This window comes from Leopardus geoffroyi, chromosome D4, assembly GCF_018350155.1.
Source record: "Leopardus geoffroyi isolate Oge1 chromosome D4, O.geoffroyi_Oge1_pat1.0, whole genome shotgun sequence".
NCBI classification, from domain to species: domain Eukaryota; kingdom Metazoa; phylum Chordata; class Mammalia; order Carnivora; family Felidae; genus Leopardus; species Leopardus geoffroyi.
In genome coordinates this window covers 27,326,669-27,351,782 of record NC_059342.1, presented here as the reverse complement: position 1 = coordinate 27,351,782, position 25,114 = coordinate 27,326,669, and the positions used below count along the sequence as shown (strand labels likewise).

The following is a 25,114-nucleotide window of genomic DNA, read 5'->3' as shown; positions in this document are numbered from 1 at the left end:
CAGCATAGAGATGTCAGGCTCCGTGGAATATCACCTCATGACATGGGGTTGCAGCCAGACCTCGGTGGCCCCGCCTTCCCCAATTCTCCTTCACCTTCTTCAGCTCATGGCCCAGGTCCATGCTTTGCTCCAGATCATCCACCTCACTGAAGGGGGAAGTGGCGAGAGACTAAGTGTTCTAGTCCATTCTCATGGTTTCTAACTCCTGCTTATGGTCCCAGCTTGACTCTCCACCCCTCCCCCACCTTCCATCCACCTTCCCTTCCATCTTCTCCAACATCAGCTCCAACACCAGACACAGAGACCATTTCGCCAGCTCCCACAATTGCACAGGGTCAAATCCCCTGAGAAATCCCTGGTTGGCGTCTGTGTGGGCTAGCACTAATCTTGGTGGAACCAGCAGCCCTGTTTTTCCAACACTCGGGAGTCTTGTGCTCTTTCAGAGTTTCCATAATTGTATGATTTTTTTAATGGAGAAAAAGGCATTATAACATTTTTAAGGAATATTTGGCGGGGTGGGGATTTTTGAAGTTTATTTATTTATTTTGAAAGAGAGAGAGAGAGAGCACGAGCAGGGGAGGGGCAGAAAGAGAGAGAATCCCAAGCAGGCTGTCGCTGTCCGCACAGAGCCTGACACGGGGCTTGAACTCGCAAACTGAGAGACCATGACCTGAGCCCAAATTCAGAGTCAGACACTTAACCGACTGAGCCACCGAGGCGCTCTATTAAGGAATATTTTGAAAATTGTTTTTAAAAAAGCCCTAAACCATAATTCTTTTCCTCCAACATGCCAAATATTTTCTTTTCCTTCCTGAAAGTGTCCCCTTCTGTCATACCAGGAAGGAAAGAACAACCTTTATCACCAGAGTTAGAGATGCTGGCAAAATGGACCTACACAGAAACTCTTACTAAAATAATCCTTATCTTCTGTTCACTTCTCTCAATATTTACCTTTCCACAATTTACTACCCTACGAGCTCAAGCCTTTTCCTTTGTCTTGTCACTTACCCACAAATGTATTGCTCTTTGTTAAAATGATATATAAGCCCATGGTCTAACTCCCTCTTTAAATCTTCTCTTCCTTTTCTTTGAGGCCTCTGTGTGCATACACATAAATCTTTTCTTCCATTAATCTGCCTTTTATCAGTTTGATTCACAGGCCCCAGTCACTCAACCTAAGAGGATTGAAGAAAAAGTTTGTTTGGGTTTTTTTTTTTTTTTCCTTCCCTACCACTGCAATGAATTGAAACAGATCAATTATGCTAAAAAACTCAGAAATCCTTGGAGCACCTGGGTGGCTCAGTCAGTTGAGTGTCTGACTCTTGATTTCAGTTCAGGTCATGATCCCGGGGTTGTCAGATTGGGCCCCGTGTCAGGATCCACGCAGAGCATGGAGCTCAGATTCTCTCTCTTCAGATTCTGCTTCAGATTCTCTCTCTCTCCCTCTGTACCCCTCTCCCCCACTTTCATGCTCTCGTTCTCTCTTTCTCTGTCCAAAAAAAAAAAAAAAATTAATTCATTCTTCATGATGTATAAATAGTAAACAGCAAACATTGGTCACCTCTGGAGGATGTTAAGGAACCAACTCCTTGTGAAAATCGGTAAATAAAGAGAAATTATCAAAATATTCATTCTAGCTTTTTCACTTAATCTGATTGTGAAGACAACCAAAGAGTTGACAAGGGAACCGTAACCAATAAATGAATCAGAAAATCACCATTGGATAGCCCTTAGTGATCATCAGTGACTGCTTAAAACATCAGGGGAAAGGTGGGTAAGAAACAATATAATGGGTGAAATCAGGCTGACAGCACCCAAAGCCACTAATCAACATTAACATCACAAACATAAGAACGACCATCAAAGAGTATCCATCACCTTCTAAGCCGAGGTGCTAGGATGGATAGAATATGCTAGCCATGAAATTGAACCTGAATCTAATCAAGCTCCGTATCATACTGACAGCCTACAGGAAATACAGGGGCTAGGAGGACATGAAAAATAACACCAGAGGATACAATCATCAAAATCCAGAATGTGGGGGATGTAACAGAACCCTATCTTCCAGACTAGATACCTTGGGGTCATCTTGGATTCTTCTAATACCTCCATCTTTCCTCTCCATCTGCCTTCAAACCGTGTTAGTGTTCCTCTCCTATCTCTGTTAAAAACACTGTTTCTCTCCCTTTCCATGAATTGTCACAGATTTATTCTTGTCCTCATGAGCAACATTTTCATCTTTAGAGTGTTCATCACACTTTCTAACTAAAAAAAGGTCTGTTTGTTTAGTATGTGTCTTCTTCACTCAATTCTAAAAGCTCATGAAAGCCAAGAGCATGACTCTTGGTCAAATCTGTTAACCTCACATATAGTAAGCATACCATAATCAGTGGCCAGTGACCGAAAGCTTGATTGATTAAATAAGTGAACAAACGCACCAGCCTTCCAGGCCACAACATTAATTCTAGATTTTTTATCTCCTTTCAGTTCATCCTACGTACCCTATGTTCCTTAAAAAAAAAAAAAAAAAAAAAAAAAAACTACAAAAAATCACAATTAACCTGTTACTCAAGTGACTTACTTTCATCTATAGCAGCAAGCTGAACTTCTCTGCTTTCCTTTGAGGACTCCAAAATCAGGAGTGCCATTCCTTGCCTGCCCGAAGACATTGCCCACCAAACCCCAACTTTTCTGCTTCATGGTTTCCCATCCCTGCATCAGTCTTTTGCTGGAGCTGTCTTCACCCCCAAGAGGAATCCCCACCTTCCTTCCATCCGATTGTCTGAGTCCCACCCATTTTTAACATCTCTCCGGCACCTTCTCCAGCTTCCCCAGACCTTAGTCATTTTTCCAGAGAGCCAGGGTGAATGAAGTAAATTCAGCCCTTTTCGTGTTCATGAGACAAAGCAGAAGACCAAGGAAGTGAAACAGCAGCTCTGAGCTATTTGGAAAGACAGGGCCCAGCCCCTGTGTACCTGCTCCTAGTTCAATGCCCCTTCTGCTCCACACAGGGGTTAGTTTCCACAACACCCTCCATAGCTAGACCACAAATTATTCAAGGGTGATATATGTCACTGTGTTCTCCAGAGAAGCAGACCCCAAAGTCAGGTGAGCATGCCCCAGGGGTGTGCAACAGCATGTAGTAAGAAAATATGAGAAAAGCTAGTCAGTTTTCTTCTCACTTCATCCTTTTCTTTATTTTTCTAATATTTATTTATTTCGAGAGAGAGAGAATGCAAACAGGGGAAGGGGAGAGAGTGGGAGAGAGAGAACCCCAAGCAGACTCTGCACTGTCAGTATAGAGCCCAATGCGGGGCTCGATCTCACGAACTGTGAGATCATGACCTGAGCTGAAATCAAGAGTTGGACGCTTAACTGACTAAGCCACCCAGATACCCCTTTTACTTCATCCTTTTAAATATTCTATTTGTATACGTGTTTCAGTGTACTTCATGTATTGGTATAATAGAACATGAATATAATATACAAATACATGTAATGCATATACAGAGGTGTATGCTTTCATATATATAAAATGCTTTTAGCTGACAGATTGCTACCCCTCCCAATACACACACACACACACACACACATTAGTAGCACCTGCTGTAAGCTGTCAAACTAATTCCTGAGCATTACTAGCTTTGGAATACATGTCTATTGCCTATTGTTAACCAAGAAAACTGGGGGCCATTCTGAAGGAGGGTTCCCTTCTCTGCTTTCTCCCCTGCTCTTTGAAATGTCTATTTTTTAAAGCCATTCAGTCAACTCCATGGCTTCAGGCAGTTTCAATCTGTTCAAATTCCTAAGGACACTTAAAGGCCATCGATTCATTTAGAGAGGCCTTTCTTGAGAATTGTGGAGAGGATAAGCAGGAGACAAGGCTAAAGATCACGACCCCTGCTAGCTACAGCACCTGGGCAATATTTTCCTAGGAGTTCACTAATAGTGAGTTTATTTTGGTAACTTTCTGGAGATAAATCAAGTTCTAATTGAAAAGCAAGCATTTGTATATTGGGGGAGAGGAAAGACAAGAGCTGTTGGAATCAGCCACATGGCGGCATTATGACTGACAAGTGCTCTGTTACAACCAAAACTCACGTACTTGGACTTAGAATTCAAACCCAAGATATATAATAATTCCTCACCAGGTCAAGAAATTACAACATCAAACCTTTGAAATAAAGGGTTCCAGTCAAGCACCGCTCATTCGGGAAGCAGGGATGAATGAGAATGCTTTTTATTTCTGTTCCCTGTGGAAGTATATTGGACTTGAAACAACTTAGCAATTAGATCTTTCTAAAGAGAAAAAAGAAAAAGTTAAAGGCAAACACAGTTCATTGATCTGCTGGTCACTCCCGCCTTCCAGTTTAGATGCCTGATGATACAGACTCTATATCATGTCCTACTTTTCATGGACAGGCTACGTAGGAAAAATACTGTGTTCTTGGGGTGCCTGGGTGGCTCAGTCAGTTAAGCATCTGACTTCGGCTCAGGTCATGATCTCACGGTCCATGAGTTCAAGCCCCGCGTCAGGCTCTGGGCTGACAGCTCGGAGCCTAGAGCCTGCTTCGGATTCTGTGTCTCCCTCTCTCTCTCTGCCCCTCCCGCGTTCATGCTCTGTCTCAAAAATAAAATAAAACATTAAAAAATTTACAAAAAATCACTGTGTTCTTCACTGTTTTGGTCACTAAGGAATAAAAAGAATAAACTTCGTCTCCTTAAACTCAAGCAAGAATTTTTAAAACTATACCTAATTTTTTCCATAAAAACTTAAGAAATTGACAAGGTAATGAAAATGAATGAGAAAATTATGAAAAGTGACAAAATAAAACTTGAACCAAAAAAAATGGTGCTTGGTAAATTGCTAAGTGTAGAGGTACTCCTTACAAAGCAAGATTTCCAGTTACAGAATTAACCAAGGGCAATGGGCGACATTCAGTACTTTGTTCCTCTGATCTAGTTCTTTTCTGTCCATACAGTTGAATCAGTTGGAAGTGGAATTAATTATGCTTGTAAAGCCCTCTTCCAGAAGGCACTGCTGGGTAGCTCCAGATGTTCCCACACCTGTTGACTAGAATCCCACATCCAGCACCATCCCCTGAACAGGGAATGATTATTAGTTCTCTCTGGTTTCCTTCCTGCAGTCAGAAACATGTCGAATGATGGCATAATAGAGCGTGCAACTGCATTTGCGCCTCTCGAATTACAACCCACGGGGAGCGCATTCCCACAGGCTCAGCACTGCCTATGATCTCACAAACATCTGCGAGGTAAGTGAGGGACCGGGACAGCCACAATACCTTCCCCCAGGGATGGTGAGTCACACTCCTCTCGGTGACACCCCTGCATTTTAAGGCCGAAAAGAAAGAAGTGAACACAACGTAACATCCAGTAGCCACAGCTCATAGAAAGTTACTGGAATGATCTCAATATGGCGACTTGTTTTCTCTCTAAATAAAAAAGAAACAATCTTCGAGTCTAGAAGTACATTTGAGACAAAAATCCATCCTGCATTTTATTGGTGAGTTGAATCTCTAAGATTCTAAACACTTAAATAAAAACTTCAAAAAAAACACACTGATTATTAGGGCATTTATTTGCCATTGGGGCACCTGGGTGGCTCAGTCAGTTGAGCATCCAACTCTTGATTTTGGCTTCTAGATCATGATTCCCGGGTAGTGGGATCAAGCCTCGAGTCAGCATGGAGCCTACTTAAGATTCTCTCTCTCTCTCCCTCTGCCCCTCTCCCCTGCTTACACACACACTCTCTCTCTCTCTCTCTCTCTCTCTCTCTCTAAAAAAAATAAAAAACACATGTATGTGCCTCTATTAGAGAAGCATGCACCAGGGACAAATGCAAAGAAACCAGCATTAGAACCACTGTCAATGCCAAGAGAGCAGAAAGGTGGTTAAAAACGGTCTCTGCCCAGAAGGAAGGGGGAGGGGTGAATTTGGAGAAGCTGTGTCAGTCAGGGAAAAATGTTATTTGCATTCTTGAGCCATGAAACAAGAAATAGGATTTAGCTGATGAAAGCCATACTAGTTGGGGGTGAAGATATCTTGCTTTCCTTTTTGCAAATACGTGGCCCTTCACTGGCCAAAAAACTCAGTTGTTTGGAGCTTAATATTTAACAAGGCCCAAGGGTTCAAAACCCACAAGGCCCAGCTAGCAGTAAATATTACTATGAGAAAGCTTTCGTTCATGGCCAAAGATTGATCTACTCCTAAATAGACTGTTAGCAGTAGGATCCTTTTTGCCAAAAACTATGATGCACTGACACCAAAGTGCTGAGCCAAATGGGAAAAATGAAGCATTCCACATGACCTTGGGCAAGTTACTTAACCTCTCTGAGACTTCGCATCCTCGTATTTAAATTGCAGTTTATAACTACCACACACGGCTTCACTGCCAAGGAGAAAGGCATTACCAAATGGAAAACTCTCAGAAGAATGTGAGGCATGTAGTCAGTGCTCAATAAATGTTAGTTGTAATGAATATGATTACAGCTGATCCTTGCACAATGTGGGAGTTAGAGACACTGAACCACCTCCCCTAACACTGCAGTCAAAAATCTGCATCTAACTTCTTTTTTAAAAAATGTTTCTGGGGGCGCCTGGGTGGCGCAGTCGGTTAAGCGTCCGACTTCAGCCAGGTCACGATCTCGCGGTCCGTGAGTTCGAGCCCCGCGTCAGGCTCTGGGCTGATGGCTCGGAGCCTGGAGCCTGTTTCCGATTCTGTGTCTCCCTCTCTCTCTGCCCCTCCCCCGTTCATGCTCTGTCTCTCTCTGTCCCAAAAATAAATAAACGTTGAAAAAAAAAATTAAAAAAAAAAAATGTTTCTGTAGTTTTGAGAGTTGGGGGAGGGGCAGAGGGTCTGCAGCGGGCTCTGTGCTGACCACAGAGAGCCCAGTGCAGGGCTCGAACCCACAAACTGTGAGATCATGACCTGAGCCGAAGTCAGATGCTCAGCCGACTGAGCCAACCAGGAGCCCCTGCATATAATTTCTGAATCCTGAAAACCTTAACTACTGAGAGCCTACTGTTGACTGGAAGCCTTACCAACAACATAAATTGTCAATTAACACATATTTGGGGTATTATACGTATTAGACAGCGAATTCATACAATAAACTAAGCTAGAGAAAGGAAAATGTTATTAAGAAAATCCTAAGGAAGAGAAAAGACATTTACAGTACTATACTGTATGTATTTAAAAAAAAAAAAAAAACCCACATATAGATAGGGGCGCCTGGGTGGCTCAGCCGGTTAAGTATCTGACATCTGCTCGGGTCATGATCTCCCCATTCAGGAGTTCGAGCCCCAAGTCCAGCTCTGTGCTGACAGCTCAGAGCCTGGAGCCTGCAGCCTGCTTCAGATTCTGTGTGTGCCTCTCTCTCTCTGCCCTTCCCCCACTCATGCACACGATCTCTCTCTCCCTCTCTCAAAAATAAATAAAAACATTTAAAAATCCACATATAAGTGGATCCATGCAGTTCAAACCCGTGTTGTTCAAGGGTCAACTGTATTTTCTTATAAAATATAAACGATGGGTCAGGAGAATTGTCCTGTTTTATGAAAGCATGCTACTTGACAAGACTCAAGGGACGTGACGTTGGAAATTGAGGGAGAAGTCCTCCAGAGCAAGAGTGAAAACAATAGTTAAGCAATAAGCTCAGTGAGTCTTACCGGATCAGAGTGAAAAATACTGTCCTCGAAGAAGCCTAAGGAAGCGCACACTGTGAACAGGGAAGGAGTCCAGGAGAGGAGCCTTGCCAAAGACTCATTTGATCGACACTGAGAAACTGGGTGTGATTTAGAATCTCCATTTCCCACGGGTGGGGCTTTTCTGGAGACGGAGGAGAAGTGGTGGCAAGAAAGCGAAGGGGCGGCCCCAGCTCTTTCCCTGGAGGACAGGCCTGGTCCCTGCCGCAAGACGCATCTTGCTAGAACCCTAGCTGAAAACAGCTCCCACGTGGGTGACTCCGAGGTTCAGGTGGGAGGACAAAATCCAGGGGCCTGGGGAGAACAGGATCTGCCTGGAACCTAAACACGGCCCCGCGCCCGCCCCAGCCTCGTCCCTCTGGGCAGTCAGTTGGGTCGGGTGCGAGGCTGGTGTCACTGTGGAATCAGGCCAGTGCGATCAGAAGCTGAGTAAACTTCCTCTGCAGCCATAAAGATCTGCTCAACAAAGGATTTTCCCCGAGTGGGGGAAAAAAAAAGATATCTTTGCTGTCACTCATCGCTCCCTTCGGGAAGCAACCCCGTGAAAGCCAGCCTCAGATGCTTACAAATAGAGCAGTTTTCCCAAATCTGATTATGAGCCCTGTGGGCTTTGAAAATTATGGCAGCTTATGAAAAGTAACCACAGAGCCCTCTGCGGGCGTGGAGGAGGGCCCGGGGCGAGCGCCCTGGGAAGGGAATACGAGTCTAGCCCGGGCCCTCCGGGTCCAGTTGCCAAGTACAAGTACAGAGCTTTCCATCAACGTGGGCCATTTGCAGCATCGGCTTAAAACCCAAGCAAACAGTAAATTCTTTCTGTTGTTTTGTTTTGCTTTGATTTTCCTCATGTAGACATTTGTGGTTAATACAAAATAAGATCTCTGCGAACGTTACAAAGGTTGCAAATACGATATAAAACAGTACAAACCAAGGACAACTTAAGCGTCTCCCTCTTCAATGTTGTCATAAAGAGAATGTGAAAGCGTGTAATTTTTTTTTTTTCCAATCGTGCATTGCCCTCCCCCGCCCCCCAGAGCTAAGGAGGGCTGAAGCTGTTGACAGCACTGTCCCGCGCTTGCAATGACAGACCTTGCTAATCAATCATGGTACTATTTCTTCTAAGCAAAATAGTCCAGGCACCTACCCATCCATCAGAGATGGTGGAGAAGTAGAGACTGAGTTGGGAAGATAATCTAGGGGTCTCTGAATGCATTTGGAACAAAAATATTTGTAAGAGGATACTTTACACGGGCACCACAGTGCAGAGGAAAGAACCCTGGCTGAGGACAATGGTGATCGAACTGCAGTACACGTCTGAATCCCTGGAGGGGCTTTTGCAAACACCAGTTGCTGAGCCCCACTCCTAGAGTTCCTGACTGAATAGGTCTGGGACTTCCAAGAATTTGCATTTGTCACCAGCTTCCTGAGGATACAGATCCTGCTGGTCCCAGAACCACATTTGAGAACCACTGGACTAGGGCTTAAGGACACTGTGGTAGGCTGATAATGGCTTCCAGAGATATGCTCCTGTTCTAATCACTAGGACCAATGAGTGTGACCTTACGGTAAAGGTTTTACAAACGTGATTAAGTTAAAAATCTTGAGATAATCCCTGGATTATCCAGCAGGCCCTGCTATGGGCTGAATATTTGCATCTCCCCAAAATTCTTTTTTTGTTTTTGTTTATTTATTATTTATTTATTTTGAGAGAGAGAGAGAGAGAGCACGCGAGTGGGGGAAAGGGAAAGAGGGGGAGGGAGAGAGAGAATCCCAAGCTGGCTTCATGCTCAGCATGGGAGAGCATGTGGGGCTTGATCCCATGAACCATGAGATCATGACCTGAGCTGAAATCAAAAGCTGGACACTTAGCTGACAGAGCCACCCAGGCGCCCTCCCCAAAATTCTTATGGTGAAACCTTACCTCCTAATGTGATGGTATTAGGAGACGGGGCCTTTGGGGGTTTTGCAGTTTAGATGAGGCCATGAGGGTGGGACCTCATGGTGAGATTACTGTCTTTATTAGAAGAGAAAGAGAACAGGGCTCATTCTCTCTCAAGGGAGGCTATAGCAAGAAGGCAGCCATCTGCAAGCCACAAGTAGAGCCCTCACCAGGAACCCGACCATGCTGGCCACCCTAATCTTGGACCTCCCAGTCTCCAGAGCTATGAGAAATAAATATCTCTTGCTCATGCCCCCAGTCTGTGGCATTTTGTTACAGCAGCCTGAGCATACCAAGACAGGCCCTAAATGCCGTTACAAATGCCCTTATAAGAGAGAGACAAAGGGAGATTAGATGCAGGAGAGGAAGAGGCAATGTGACCACAGAGGCAGAGGTTGGAGTGATGGGACCACAAGCCAGGGAGTGCCTGCAGCCACCAGAAACTGGATGAGGCAAAGGATAGGTTCTCCTCTACAGCTTCTAGAGGGAGTATGGCTCCTCAGACACCTTGATTTCAACCTGGTGAGACTGACTTTGAGCTTCTGACCCACGCAACTGTGAGAAGAAAAAAAAAAAAAAAAAAAAAAAAAAAACTATTGCACTGTCTTAAACCTCAGGATACAAGTACACAAACAGACGATGGCTAGATCATATATAACAAAAGAACTCTGGCCCACAGCCTCCACGGCAATCGGCCCAGAATGGTCAGAACTTGGTCAATAACTGTTAGCTTCCTTAATTTGTGCCTCCATTTCCAAATCAGGACCAAACAGAGAAAGCCAAATATGTTCCCCAAACCAATCACATAGGATGCCCAGCTTCCAGTCAGCCTGCCTGTAGCTTCCCCATGCCAACAGCTTGCCATCAGAGCGTTCCTGAAGCTTTTTCCTTTTATCATCATAAAGCCTCCTCACTCACCTTCCTGCCTTTGAGTCTACAAATGCAAGTGATGGTGGCCAGCTCCCTTGCTAGAGTACGCTCTGGATAAGTGGCCTCAGTTTGTCCTCATTTGGATGGGTCTTATTTCCACAAATCCTTCCTCTCAACGGTAAGTTTATTCTCATTTTCTATTTTCTACCACACCAAGTAGTACTTTGCTCATACAAGATACTCAGTAATTATTTTTAAGATCATAGTGAAATTAGTATAGCCTCCCATATTATAGATAAGAACATAATACACCTGGAGAGATTAATGTATTTGCTAAAAGTTGCATCAAATGGCAAGAAAAAATCCCAATTTCTGGACTCCCAGTCAAGTGCTTTTTTCACTGAAAGACTGACTTCCTGGTTCTAGTGTCTCCCCAACCTGCTCCCTCCCCAGTTTGTGTTATGCGTCTTTGTCATGGCCCTGGGGTTGGAAGGGGGTACTTTTCTGTGCCTTGACTTTGGATTTGGCCAAGGGACTTGGCTTTGGATGGTGAGATGTTAATGCTTCTGACTCAAGCAAGACTTGAGATGTGCTTTCATGGTTGGGCTTGCCCTCTTCCACCCCTGGCTGTCATGATGAGAAGAACAAGCCTCAGTTACCCACTGATCCAAGGAGGAGGAGAAATTCATGGAGCAGACCTGTAACCAACAGGGAGCTTGGGGCCCAGCCAAGATTAATCAATCCTGGCTTCCTAGCTCATCTACAGATACATGAGCAAGAGAACAGTGAAGTTTGTGGTATTTTTCATACAGCAATAGCTGATTGGTGCAACTACTAACCATTTAAATAAAATGTGTGATTTAAAGAGGCAAGGTCAGGGGCACCTGGGTGGCTCAGTCAGTTAAGCATCCGACTTTGGTTCAGGTCACAACCTCACGGTCCATGGGTTCGAGCCCTGCGTCAGGCTCTGTGCTGACAGCTAGGAGCCTGGAGCCTCCTTCGGATTCTGTGTCTCCCACTCCCTCTCTGCCCCTCCCCAGCTCATGCTTGCTCTCTCTCTCTCTCTCTCTCTCTCTCTCAAAAAACATAAATAAAATGTTAAAAAAAATAAAGAGGCAAGGTCAACAGTAGAAAGGTATTTATTAAAGGTACGTATTTTTTTTTAAAAAAAGAAAATCTCAGTAGAACCATGTGTATTTGTTATCTATTCCTACAAATTACCACAAACTCAGTGGCTGAACAAAACAGACACTTATGGTCCCATATTTTCTGTGGGCCAGGAGTCCGAGCACTGCTTAGCCGGGTCTCCTGCCCAAAGTCTCCCAAGGCTGTGGCCAGTATGTTGGCCAGAGCTGGGTTCTCATCAGAGGCTAACCCAGGAAAGTATCTGCTTCCTCACTTACCTGGTTGCAGATAGTGTTTGATTCCTTTCAACTCTAGGATCCATCGGTTCCCTTGGCCGACGAGGGGAGAGAGACTATGGGTAAATCTACTAGCAAGGTGGGAGTCTTGCTTAAAAAATCACAGAGTGGCATCCCACCGTGTTTGCCATATTTTATTAGTTATGCTGAGGGGGGCGGGATTACACAAAGGCAGGGACACAGGGAAGGATGGCACGAGAAGAGGGGACAGCTATATGGTCTGTCACCACAGTCCATCTTCTCTTCCCATGAAGCATGGCATCTGCCATCTCTGCATGTCTCCTGGTGGTCTCGGGACCGTGCAGCTAACCAGCTGGCCGGGATAAGCTGAGGAAAGATGAAAGGAAAAGGTGACATTTTCTGGAAAATAAAAAGTTGAATGGAACCAAATCTGCCTTTCAATTTCCTTCTAGTCATTTTGTGGCATTAATGATAAAAGTTGACCTAGGGGCACCAGGATGGCTAAGTCAGTTGAGCATCCAACTCCAGCTCAGGTCATGATCTCACAGTTCATGAGTTCGAGCCCCACGTTGGGCTCGCTTGTCAGCCTGTCAGCACAGAGCCCGCTTCAGATCCTCTGTCCCCTTCTCTCTCTGCCCCTTCCCCACTTACACTCTCTTTCAAAAAATAAAAAAACTTGACCTAGTAATTCTACTTTTTGGTACCCATCTTTGGGAACGTCTAGCACATGTGCCTGAAGAGACATATACAGGGCTTGTCATCTGTCGTGTGAAACAACATGTGTGTTCAGCACTGGAGGAATGGCTGCGTGGATTGTGACCCATCTCTACTTTGGAATAGTTTGTAACTAGTTTAAACAAAAAAGGTGGATTCAAAGTGTATTGTTAAGTGGAAAAGACAAGGTAGAGAACACCCAGGCTATATGACACAAAGCGCAGAATATTTTCTGCATAGAAAGTACAAGTGCATAGGGAAACATCTAGAAAGGGATACAGAGGCCTCAGAGTACTGTTTAGCTCAGAGTGAGCTGATGAGAATTATGTCAGGAGAGGGATCAAAGGGGAGTCTGGTCATCTATATTTTGATTTTCTCCCCTGGGAAATGTATTCACATATTATCTTAAAATTTTTTTTTTCAACGTTTATTTATTTTTGGGACAGAGAGAGACACAGCATGAACGGGGGAGGGGCAGAGAGAGAGGGAGACACAGAATCGGAAACAGGCTCCAGGCTCTGAGCCATCAGCCCAGAGCCTGACGCGGGGCTCGAACTCCCGGACCGCGAGATCGTGACCTGGCTGAAGTCGGACGCTTAACCGACTGCGCCACCCAGGCGCCCCATATTCACATATTATTCTAGATTTACGTATGGTATTATTATACATTAATATATAATTCTTTATATTATATAGAATACTGTATATTCTATGAATATGTTAATTTATATATTGTGTTAATATATGTGTTCACAAAATATTACATAAACATTATATGCATTACATAATTTACATATTACATTATAGTGAAGAATTCAGAGGAGTAGAAGTCAGCAGTATAGCTGTATAAATCATGATGGTTTTAACCATGTACACAGATTCCTTGATACTTCTCCCTTGAAAAGAAGATCTGCCCTGGCCAGTAGTTTGACTACAACCTCACGAGGGACCCTGAACCAGAATGACTGGGACAAGCTGCTCCCAGATCCGTGCCCCACAGAAAATGTGAGATGGTAAGTGTTGTTTTAAACCTCCAAGTTCGGGGCTAACTTGTTACACAGATTGGTGAGACTAACAGTGGCTTTTTACAACAAGGTAGCGTTCTTACACCACCTTGGAAGAGTACATGGAAGTGTTTTGAGCAAGAGGAATGTCTGTCCGTTAAGGGTGAAGTTAAAATAAAGTCCTTGTTTTTAATACGCTCAGTCACCAACATGGAAAAATCCTGTCACACCAGGGAAAAAACGCTGAAGACTTACCAAACCTTTGTTGCGTGATAGCGATCACCAAAAACCCAGCATCCATCTTGTCAACAAATGTTATTCCATTCCACCCATAGTAGAATTTTCCTTTTGCCTTCATAATGCATCTTTCCCAGAACTTCTCCCTGAATCACATCAACAGTTTGAAGGTTGCGCAATGACTGCCTATGAGAATAGCCCCCAAGTGGGTGAAGTTTGCACCCCGACCCATCAACATTGGTTACGATCATCGCTGGGCCTTTGGATTACTGGTGATTTCATCTTCTTCATGGTGGGTCCCATTTTCAAATTTTCTGCAATGAATGGATATTAATTTGGACAGCAAAAAAATATTAATGCTAATTCTCTTTTATTATTGATTTATGTTGAGAGAAAGAGAGCGAGGGAGAGAGAGCACGTGTGCTCACACAAGCACAGAAGGGGCAGAGAGAGAGACTGAGAGACAGAACCCCAAGCAGGCTCCACAGTGTCACTGCAGAGCCTGATGCAGTGCTTGAACTCATGAACCGCGAGGTCGTGACATGAGCCAAAATGAAGACTCAGCTGCTTACGTGACTGAGCCACCCAGGGGAGCCATGCGAATTCTCTTTAAAAGTTACCACATATCGATTAACAACTACATGTTGTTCCTTTCAGCAGGCAGAATCCAAGCCCTCAGCTACCACCACTGTATATTTAGCTGTAACCCATGTGGCCCAAACATTTCTCCCAGGTGGCTGGATAAGCCCCGTGAAACCCTGTGACTAGTTCATATCCTAGAAGGAAAAAAGTAAAGGCTTCTTACCTAAAGGGAAAAAAAAAATCTCCCTTTATTTATTTATTTATTCATTTATTTTTAGAAAGAGAGCACACACACAAGTGAGAGAGAGAGAGAGAGAGAGAGAAGCAGAGGGAGAGGGAGAGAGAATATTAAGCAGGTTCCACACTCAGTGCAGAGCCCAAGGCGGGGCTCAATCCCGCAACCCTGGAATCATGACCTGAGCCAATATCAAAAGTCGGATGCTCAAGGGACGGAGCCACCCAGGCGCCACACCCCAAAGCCCTTTATTTTAAAGGTCTTTCTGAGGCTGGTGTCTGGGTCACGTTTCTAAGGCTCAAACCTGAACATAAAAGGTGGGTTTGCCCCAAAGCCTCAGACCTCTAGCAGCTGGCCTGGTTCTGGCTCCTACCTGCCTCATAGAAGGAGGAGAACCTGGAGAGCCCAGTGGCCCTGGGCCTGGTCTTCAACTTTTATTTCCCGTTTTGCCTTGACTCGTGCATTCTAACATCCAGCTTGATCGAAAGCAAGGGAACAGTTTGAGTCTTCTCTCGACCCTTATCGATTTTCTCTTTATCCCGTCCCCATCTCGAATCTTCTTGTCCCTTCCTATGGCCAACCTCATCACCTGAAGTCTATTCTTATTTGAGAAATCTCCTTACTGTCCTGGTGCCTCCTCTCCCCTCCTTCCAATCCACGCAGGCTGGACTGAAATCCCCACGTTCCTCTCGTCACCTCCCATTCCGAGCTCTCCCGTGTGTTCCTGTTGCAACTACCTGAAGTGTGCGTCCTCAGTACATTCAGCATCTCCAGACCCTACCCCTTTCCAATAGGTATCTCTTTCCAGACATATCTCCACAGCCACGCCAATCCCATCTAACCGGCATGTATGTATTAAGTACTGCTATGCCCCAGGACCATACTTCCGATTGGGAAACAGACAAAAAGAGCTTACAGCCTAGTAAAAGAGACCATTAGTAATTACATAGAGGGGCTCAGAGTGTTTACAGAGGGTGGAGGAGAGGAGCCTCAAACAGTACCGTGGAGTCAGATTGAAAAAGGGGCAGGGGGATGGTCTTGGACGGATTCCCAGAGGAGATGATGCTTGAGCTAAAGCCAGAAGCCACATGGAGGCTAAGTAGCTAAAGAAGTGAACAGAGGGCTTTCCAGGCCTAGAGAACAGCACAGGCAAAGCCTCGGTGGCCTAAGCAAGTATCCAATGTAGGAGAAACCGGCCAGATATGGTCCATGAGTGACGGAGCCAAAAGCAGAGCGGGGAGGATCTCACTCAGTGGGTACCAAATGGTACTAATTGACTGAGCCCAGGCTTTGAAGCATGATAGCGCCCAGATCACAGACCAACCCATGTGGCATAAGACAATTCACTTAGCCTATCAGAGCCTCAGTTTCCCTAGGCCTAAAGTGAGATTTAAAGTACCAACCATGTGGTGTTATTTTGAGGATCATAAAATAAAATGCATTTAAATCACCAGGCTGAGGGGCGCCCGGGGGGCTCCATCGGTTGAGCGTCCGACTTCGGCTCAGTTCATGATCTCACGGTCTGTGGGCTCGAGCCCCGTGTCGGGCTCTGGGATGACAGCTCGGAGCCTGGAGCCTGCTTCGGATTCTGTGTCTCCCCCTCTCTCTGACCCTCCCCCGCTCATGTTCTGTCTCTCTCCCTCTCTGTCAAAAATAAATAGACATTTAAAAAAAATTTTTTTTAATAAAAAAAATAATGAATCATGAAGCTGAGTGTCTGCCCCATTACGGAAGGTTGAAAAATCCATGTCTCCCTTCCCCTTTTATTACTTAATAAGAACCATAGCAAACAACTACATAGCATTTACTCTGCACCAGGCACTTTACAATTCATGGAAAATAAGTGCCTCAAGAGTATGCATGAAGCGCTTAGTGGGTCTACTGAGAGCTTCTCTCTACCACGGTGGAGCGAACAGAGCTGAGAGATACAACGGCCAGAAAGAAAGGGGTCACCTTTTATTCAGGTTAGCAGGAAACTAACTACACATCAGTGAAGAAGAAAGACGTTGGAGTCGCAGAGCACTAGACGCGACTTGGAACAAAGGCCTTCAGACGGTGTGGAGACCAGAGCTCTGTAGTCCCTGCCATCAGGATACCCGGGGTCCACTTCTAGCATCAGCCCTCCGCAGCCTGGTCCCTTATCACACTCCCTCCTTCACCACATCATCATCAAAGGCAAAGCCTTTCCCGAATGAGCGGCTGCCTTCCCTGCTCACATCGCTCTTCATTTGCAACGAATGGGCACAATCATCTGGTCTTGTGGTGCATTCCCTCCTTCCTTCATTTGGCTGATATTTCCTGGAGGCTGAAAGCATAACAGAAATCAAAACACATACAGCCCCTCCCCTCTGGGAGCTCACAATGCTGAGAAGCCAGTGAGGGAGCAAGGCACTAGTCGTCACAAAAGTAAGTGTTTAAATGTTTGGTTTTTGTTTTTTGTTTTTTGTCTTTTGTTTTTTGTTTTTTTTTTTAATGTGCCGTGCCAGAGAGTTAGGCTGCTTGGCGGTGTTCAGCAGGGTTTCTGACCCAGTGAACCGAAGGGTCTTGGAGGACCAGTATAATTGCCCCCAACTATTTTACAAGCAAGCTCCTGTAGGCCTGACCCCATCATATTTGTCCTCGCTTCCCCTGCCACCCCGGCCAGTGGCACATAGTAGCCGCTCAATAAATGTCAGCTGCAATAAAGGAGTTCCCGGACCAGTTCAGATCAAAGCCCGACTTCCACCAGAGTTAATAAAAAGCTCTGGTTACAGGCTTCTGAGGACACAACCTGGGATGTTTGCTTTCCTTCATTTCCAAGGAAGACATTCTCGAGTTCCCAACATTTAAGAGAAGGCTCAGGAGAGAAAGTTTGTGTAGTTAATGATCCAGCCCGGGATGGTTTATCTCAAAGCCGAGGGGGTGGGGGGTGGCTGGCTGCCTCGGGGCTGTCAGCAGGGAACTGGATGTGAAGAGGTGGGAGATTACAGGAGCTTTGGAGACAAAGGAACATAAATCAAAAAGAATTAAAAGAAAACAAGATCCTTGAGCCTCCGCCTGTTAACGTTCTTTTAAAAGTATTTTTGCTAGCGAGTTGGGTGGGGGAGGGTAAACAAAGTTTAAATGAAGGAAAGTAAGCCCGAAAGTGAATGGCTAAAGGCCGCGTAGAGCCCAGGTCTGTCCCCTCCTCTGTCTTTTTACTTTTCTCTGTCTTACTGTTAATGGCCCGAAATGATTAACTAACAATTGGAAAAAAGATGTCACAGACATAAACTGTTTCCTCCCTCTCTTCCCCACTCTTGTTTCAATTCCTGTTTGGTTCAGACACTCTGAGCTACAGATCTTCCTTCACGAAGAAACGGTTTGGGCTCTACTTAATAAGTCAACACCAGAATGCAAGGCGGGGTTGAGCAGGTGGAAGAGGATGGCTTTATTCCAAAAGCATAAACGTCGACCCGAATTAGATTTAAATAGTAGCACTGCACCGAAGCTGTGCAAGTCCCACACCCTCCATAAATCAGGCAGCCAGCCTGAACCCCTTACCAGAGCTTCGAACAGAAACCATCCTACTCCAGGACGTCCTCAGGCTTCTGGTCTTTTCTAAGATGATACATTACCAGAACTTTAGACAAGAACATTCATTCCCACCCCTGATACCTCCACGGGTAGCCCACTCTCCTACAGAGGAAACCACTTCTTCGAGAATTAGGGTTGCCATAGAAAGTTCAGGACGTCTAGTTAAATGCGAATGTCAAATAAGCAACAAATAATTTTTCAGTATGAGTGTGGCCAAAATATCACATGTTTGGATGTCCTACTTTTACTTGCTAAATCTGGCAAAACTTGCAATTCTCCAGCTCAACAGATCCTAAACATATAGGGTTGCCAGATAAGCTATAGGTTGGTCAGTTAATTTGAATTTTAGATAAATAACTAATCATTTTTTAGTGTAAGTATATCTCATGCTGCAATATTTGGGATATATATATATATATATATATATATTGTTAGAAAGAAGGAAAGAAAGAAAGAAAAGAAAAGAAAAGAAAGAAAGAAAGAAAGAAAGATGGAGGGAGAAAGGGAGGAAGGAAGAGGGAAGAAGGGAAAGAGGAAGGAAGGAAGGGTGGAAGGGAGGAAGGAAGGAAGAGGGAAGGAAGAAGGAAGGAAGAGGGAAGGAAGAAGAAAGGAAGGAAGGGAGGGAGGAAGGAAGGGAGGGAGGGAGGGATGGAGGGAGGGAGGGAAGAAGGAAGGGAGGGAGGGAGGGAGGGAGGGAGGAAGGAAGGAAGGAAGAGGGAAGGGAGGGAGGGAGGAAGAGGGAAGGAAGGAAGAAGGGGAAGGAGGAAGGAAAGAAGGGAGGGAGGGAGGAAGGAAGAGGGAAGGAGGAAGGAAGGAAGGAAGGAAGGAAGGAAGGAAGGAAGGGAGGGAGGAAAGGAGGAAGGAAGGAAGAAGGAAGGAAAGAAGGAAGGAAGGGAGGGAGGGAGGAAGGGAGGAAGGGAGGAAGCGGGGAGGGAGGAACAGACTCCAAATAATGGAGTCTCTCATGCTCATTAATTTATTCTTTTATTTTTTTTTTTTAATTTTTTTTTTCAACGTTTATTTATTTTTGGGACAGAGAGAGACAGAGCATGAACGGGGGAGGGGCAGAGAGAGAGGGAGACACAGAATCGGAAACAGGCTCCAGGCTCTGAGCCATCAGCCCAGAGCCCGACGCGGGGCTCGAACTCACGGACCGCGAGATCGTGACCTGGCTGAAGTCGGACACTTAACCGACTGCGCCACCCAGGCGCCCCGTAATTTATTCTTTTAATATGTGTATACACTCTGAAAGCATCGGGGCTAAAGCCAGCACAGGGATCATGTGTAGCTTTTGTGAGAACACCATGATAAATATGAAGATTGCACCATACTATCCACAGGGCCCCCGTGCACTTGCACACACACACACACACACACACACACACACACACACACACGTGTGTGTGTGTGTGTCTGTAGCAGACTGGAGAGACACAGCATTCTTATGATAAAGGCAACTACAATAATACCTGAGTTGTTGTTGCTGTGTTTAGGCAGAAAAGTCCCAAGAACACATATAAATAAATATAAATCATAAATGAGAAAGGACATCTTTTCTGAGAAAATGGAGGAGCAAAGGGGGTGGTTAAAGTTCCCAAGTAAGCTGAGGGTAAAGGAAGAAGCGTGTGAAGGGGTAGGAGACGAGCTTACTGCATGTATCAACTGGACGCTGGTGGAAGAGACACTCAGTTCAAAGCCGGTAAGGAGCCAAGCACTCGTCCGGGTGCTTCTGTGACTGTTCGCTTGCCTGCCTTGGCAGTTTTACTCTTGATGGTTTCTACCATGCTTTGTTTCACATTCTGTGAGTGTGTATGGCTAACATGTATCTTCTCTCTTTAATCTACTCTACAGCATAAAATCCATAGGGAAACAGCAGCAAGGATTCAAATATTACTGTTTGAATTAAAGATTCAAAAATGATTATACTCTTAACTCTGTTAAAAACTGGGAGACATTATCGTGAAGAGCGATCAAATATTTCCAATCTTGCTTAAGAAGTCTTTCGGAAGGATAACAATGATCTTTCAATGATCAAGTCAAAGAAAAGTAAAAAGAAGCAGGTGAAATTAATGTTAATAAAAGATTTTACTGAAGGGGCACCTGGGTGGCTCAGTCGGTTGAGCGTCCGACTTCGGCTCAGGGCATGATCTCACAGTTCGTGAGTTCGAGCCCTGCATCGGGCTCTGTGGTGACAGCTCAGAGCCTGGAACCTGCTTTGGATTCTGTGTCTCCCTCTCTCTCTGCCCCTTCCCCGCTCATGCTCTGTCTCTCTCTCTCTCAATAATAAATAAACATTAAAAAAAAAAAAGATTTTACTGAAGCCCAGTATCTCCAAAATACTACCATTTCAACATGCAATTAAAATTATGAATGCAATACTTTATATTTTTTCTTAAACCGAGGCTTCAAAATCTGGCACATCTCAACTTAGATGCTAACTTTTACCAGAACTACTTTATCTATATTTAGATTTCATAAAATTTGCATTTGAAAACGGAGATTCACGTACCCAACTTGTTCTGAACATACTTAAGAGCTTCCCAATAACTGAGTTAACTCTTTAAGTTTAAACGTACATAGAATTAAAAAGCCAGCCTTCCGTTGTCCCAACCACATTTCAAGTGATCAATACCTGCAAATGCAGATCGAAGATAAAGACACAAATTTCCAGCCCCCGGTTTTCAGCCTCTAAGTAACATCATCAATTTCTACTGCTAGTGCCCTATTTCTTGCTCTTTTAATATCCTGATTGTCACTCAACCTGCAGTCCCATCTTCTGGAAGATAAAGCCTAGAAAGAAAAGGGGTTGACCTCCAACTTATTCCAAAGAACAAAGCAAATTCATCCCCTGAGCTCTACTGATATTTTCTTTTGTTTTAACTTTTTTTTAATGTTTATTTATTTTTGAGAGAGAGAGAGAGAGAGCGCGCGCGCGAGGTGGGGAGGGGCAGAGAGAGAAGGAGACGCAGAATCCGAAGCAGACTCCAGGCCCCGAGCTGTCAGCACAGCGCTCGACGAAGGGATCGAGCCCATGAGCCATGAGATTATGACCTGGGCCGAAGTCAGATGCTCAACCAACTGAGCCACTCAGTCGCCCCTTTACTGATATTTTCTTAATGGTTACATTCAGTTCTGTAAACGCTATAGAAGTAATTTCATCTGCACGGAACTTGGAGTGGTTTCTGCCTATTCCTTCTTGGTATGCAGAGAGCATTGTGCATGGTAAGTATTCAACAAAAGCATGCTGAATGCGCGAATAAGTGACCATTCGGGAGACATGCTCCAGTTAATTGTGTTCATGGAAAAACCGAAGGAGATCATTTAAGAAAAGAATTCTCTGCCCTATTCCTTGGGTAATGTCTTTAACCAAGACCCTTTCATCCGGTGATACCTGATGATAGCAACAGAAAGAGGGAGGAGGAGTGCCAAGAGGAAGCTGTCATCAGATATCTCTGCTCAGACAAATGACCAGAATTCTCCTGCCCTGGCCCACCCCTCATTTGATGGTGGCACTGGTACAGCAGGGACACAGACCAAAGTGCTATTACCGGACTTCAGGTCTTGGGGGGGAATGAAATAAAGTCGAGTATCCATCCCAGCAGAGACAGTTCAGACATGGAAGGGCCAGCCCGTGCCAGAAACCCCAGCACAGCCCTTTGGGATTTGCTGAGAGAGCCCCTCAAGAAGGTTCGGAAGCACTTACAAATAAATACATAGGAAAAAAAGTGGATTGTGCACACTCACTTCAATAAGAAAGAGATGAGGAAAACTCCCTTTTGAAAAAAAAAACATGCAAATCACTTAAGAATTGGACAAAGAACTCTCAGATGAGGTCCGCTTTGAGAAGGTCGCGTGCCAAGAGAAAAGAAGATGTATGAGTAGAGCTCACCTCCAGGAGTGAGGTCAGCAGAGCAGAAGCTCAAAACAAGGTTAGGACTGAGGGAAACAAGTGCTCACAATTTTTAAAAGGGGTATTTGTTAGTTTCCTATTGACGGTATAACCAATTGCCACAAACCTCATGGCTTAAAATAGCACAGATTTATTATCTGAAAGTCCTGAGGGTCAGAACTCCAAAACCAGTCTGATTGGGCTAAAAGCAAGGTGTCGGCGGACCTGAATTCCTTCTGGAGGTTCTAGGGGATATTCCATTTTCTTGTCTTTTCTGGTTTCTAGAAGCATCCTGCATTCCTTGGATTCTGGCCCAACATGGCTCCACCTTCAGCTTGCATGGCTGTATCTCTTTCTCTCTTTCTGATCATCTTGTCTCCCTCTTATAAGAACACTTGTGATGGATGGCATTGGGCCCACCCAGATAAGCCAAAATAATCTCCCCATCTCAGGATCCTTGATTTAATCACACCTGCAAAGTCCTCTTTACCAAGGTTCCAAGGATTTGTGCATGGACATCTTTGGGGACCGTTACTCAGCCTAGCACAGATATACTTGACTGTCCTACAGGAAAATGAATATTTCCCGGAGGCAATGATGTGATGCTCAGCAGTGACAAAGGGGAAGTGAGCCTTCTTGATTCCTTCATGACTTCCAACTTCTCTGACAGGAAGACTGATCCCTTCCCCAACCCCTATAAGCTAATACACCCAGTTTCCCCCAAGTCTCTGTGGTTCATTGTGCTGTCCTCTGTTAGAGCATTCAATCACTCAACGAATAGTTATTGAATATCTACTATGTTGAAGCAATATTCTCATCACCCAGTGAGCAAAACAAATGAAAGTTCTTATCCTCAAAAAACGATCACACTAGTAGGGGAAGACACACAATTAAAAAAAATTAAAAAGAAAGAAGGAAGGAAATTATACGGTGTATTTGAAAGTGATTAAGTGCTATTTAAAAAGTGAGGCAGGGGAGAGTGCCTGGGTGGCTCAGTCCGTTAAACATGTTAAGCACCTGACTTCCGCTCAGGTCATGATCTCATGGTTTGTTCCAGTTTCAAATCAGGTGAGCAGGAACCCCTCTTGGGTGAGCTCCACTTCTCTCTCTCTCCCTCTATCACTTGTGACCCCTCTGGCGCTCAAAAAAAAAAAAAAAAATGGTGCGGGGCGGGGGGTGGGGGGTAGAGGAGTGGGGAGTGCAGGTAGTTAACCTGCTAGGTGCTAACTCAGTGTTTAGGAAAGGCTTCGCTGAGAATAGGGCATCTGCCCAATCTGCTTGAAGGGTGAAGGAGGGAGCCACACCCTTTCTTAGATCCCTGAAGAACAGAAACCGCAAATAAGGCAAAAGCCCCGCAGGGGGAACAGCTTGAGGGGCTGAAGCAGATGGGGACTAGCCAGGCTGCAGGAGAATCAGCAAGGGGACAGTTGCAGGAGCTGAGAACAGATGCTCATGGGAGGGCCAGCCGAGGAAGGCCTTGTCACATCGGATTGTCCAGGACCATGAGCTCCAGAGAGCAGGGATACTGTCTCATTCTCTTTGGTGTCCCTGGCACCTCGCACAGTGTGAGCATGCGTAGTTAACGCTTGCGACACGGGGCATGCTTCCCTCCTTGCAACTTCACTGCAGGCTTCTTCCCTCCTGCACGTAGGACAGGGGCCTGGCATGTCTGTCACTAGATAGCACGGACCCAACGCCTGTGGCCAAGAAGTAGGAGTTGCAGGTGCAGGGGCCAGAATCCTGTGCGCTCTGCCCCTGCGCTCTGCCTACCTGCTCCGCGGCTACCTCGCTGCCCTTCGCTCCCTGCCCCCGCCAATGCCATCCCACCTCTGCCAAAGCCCCCTGCGGCGAGGCCTTTTTCCTTTCATCACCCGCTGGGAGCACCAGCTCCGCGGAAAGCTGGAGAGACCGGAAGAATTGGGGTGGGGAAGGAGGTGCGAGACCCGCCCCGCCGGCATGGTCTGGGGTGGGGATGGGGTGGGGGGGGGGGAGAGGGGACGGGAGTCGGGAGCGCCGCGCCCAGCGCGGGGGCGGGGGACAAAGGGTTAAGCGATCGGCATTACTGTCTGCGTGCGGCTGGGCTCCGAGGGCCTCGCGTTGCGCCTGGGTGGTCCGGTACAGTCGCGGGCAGCAACCTATTAGTGGTATCTCGGCGTGATTTATGCAGCTGTCAAGCTGCCTTCACCGCGACAAGTGAACTGCGGCCCCGCGCCGCGCTCCTTCCGAGACCATCAGTAAATGGGGCCAAAGAGAAAGGAAAACAGCCCAAGGTGCCACCCCTCAGCCTCCGGGTCCTCTAATGACGAGTCCCCTCTATAGAAAAACATCCAGCTGCCCCCAGGAGAGCGACTCACAGAGCCCCACTGTCTGGGGCGCCAGGCCGGCAGGGGGCCGGGGGGGGGGGCGGGGGAGGGGGCAGGCGGGCTTGGCAGAGAGCCACCCGCCACCAGCGGAGCGGGGGCAAGCCAGCCCGCCAGGCGTGGCGCGGACACGGCCAGGGGGCGACGGTGACCGTGCCAGGGGTGGACGTCGTCCTGCGGCCAGGGGAGCGTGGTCAAGCCAACATGCCACCCACGAGGTCTGGCACCCGCTCCACCCTGCCACCCCTCCTTTTACCCTCCAGCACAGGCGACGCTGGCCTGAGAGGGCTACACAGGGGACACGCGTCCCCTCGGCCTCAGCAATCCCCACACCTCCCACCTGCGCAGGTGACCCTGGGTCCGTCCATGGCCATCAGACACCAGCGCCTACCCCCCCCCCCAACTCCCCCTTGCCCACACCCACACCCGTGCACACACCCCTGCCACACGCACCCGTACCTACACACCTGCTATCCAAGAGGGCCACGGCCCCCCAGGAGAGGGCTATCTCTTTTATTCAGTACTTGATTGACAGTGAAGTCGCCAAGGGCCTGTGCAAAGCTATAGAGGCCTGGGGAAGTGTGCGTCTGTGTGTCTGCGTGTGCGTGTGCGTGCGCGTGTGCGT

General features: G+C 46.1%; 1 long non-coding RNA gene across 1 annotated transcript; it reads right to left on the bottom strand.

The window, feature by feature from the left end:
* Positions 1-11,654: 11,654 nt before the first annotated feature.
* On the bottom strand, positions 11,655-25,089 carry LOC123592863. Its single transcript, XR_006709986.1, has 3 exons — positions 24,957-25,089; positions 16,639-16,990; positions 11,655-12,279 (listed from the first exon to the last, which is right to left on the bottom strand). It is a non-coding gene; the product is annotated as an uncharacterized LOC123592863 (long non-coding RNA).
* Positions 25,090-25,114: the final 25 nt, after the last annotated feature.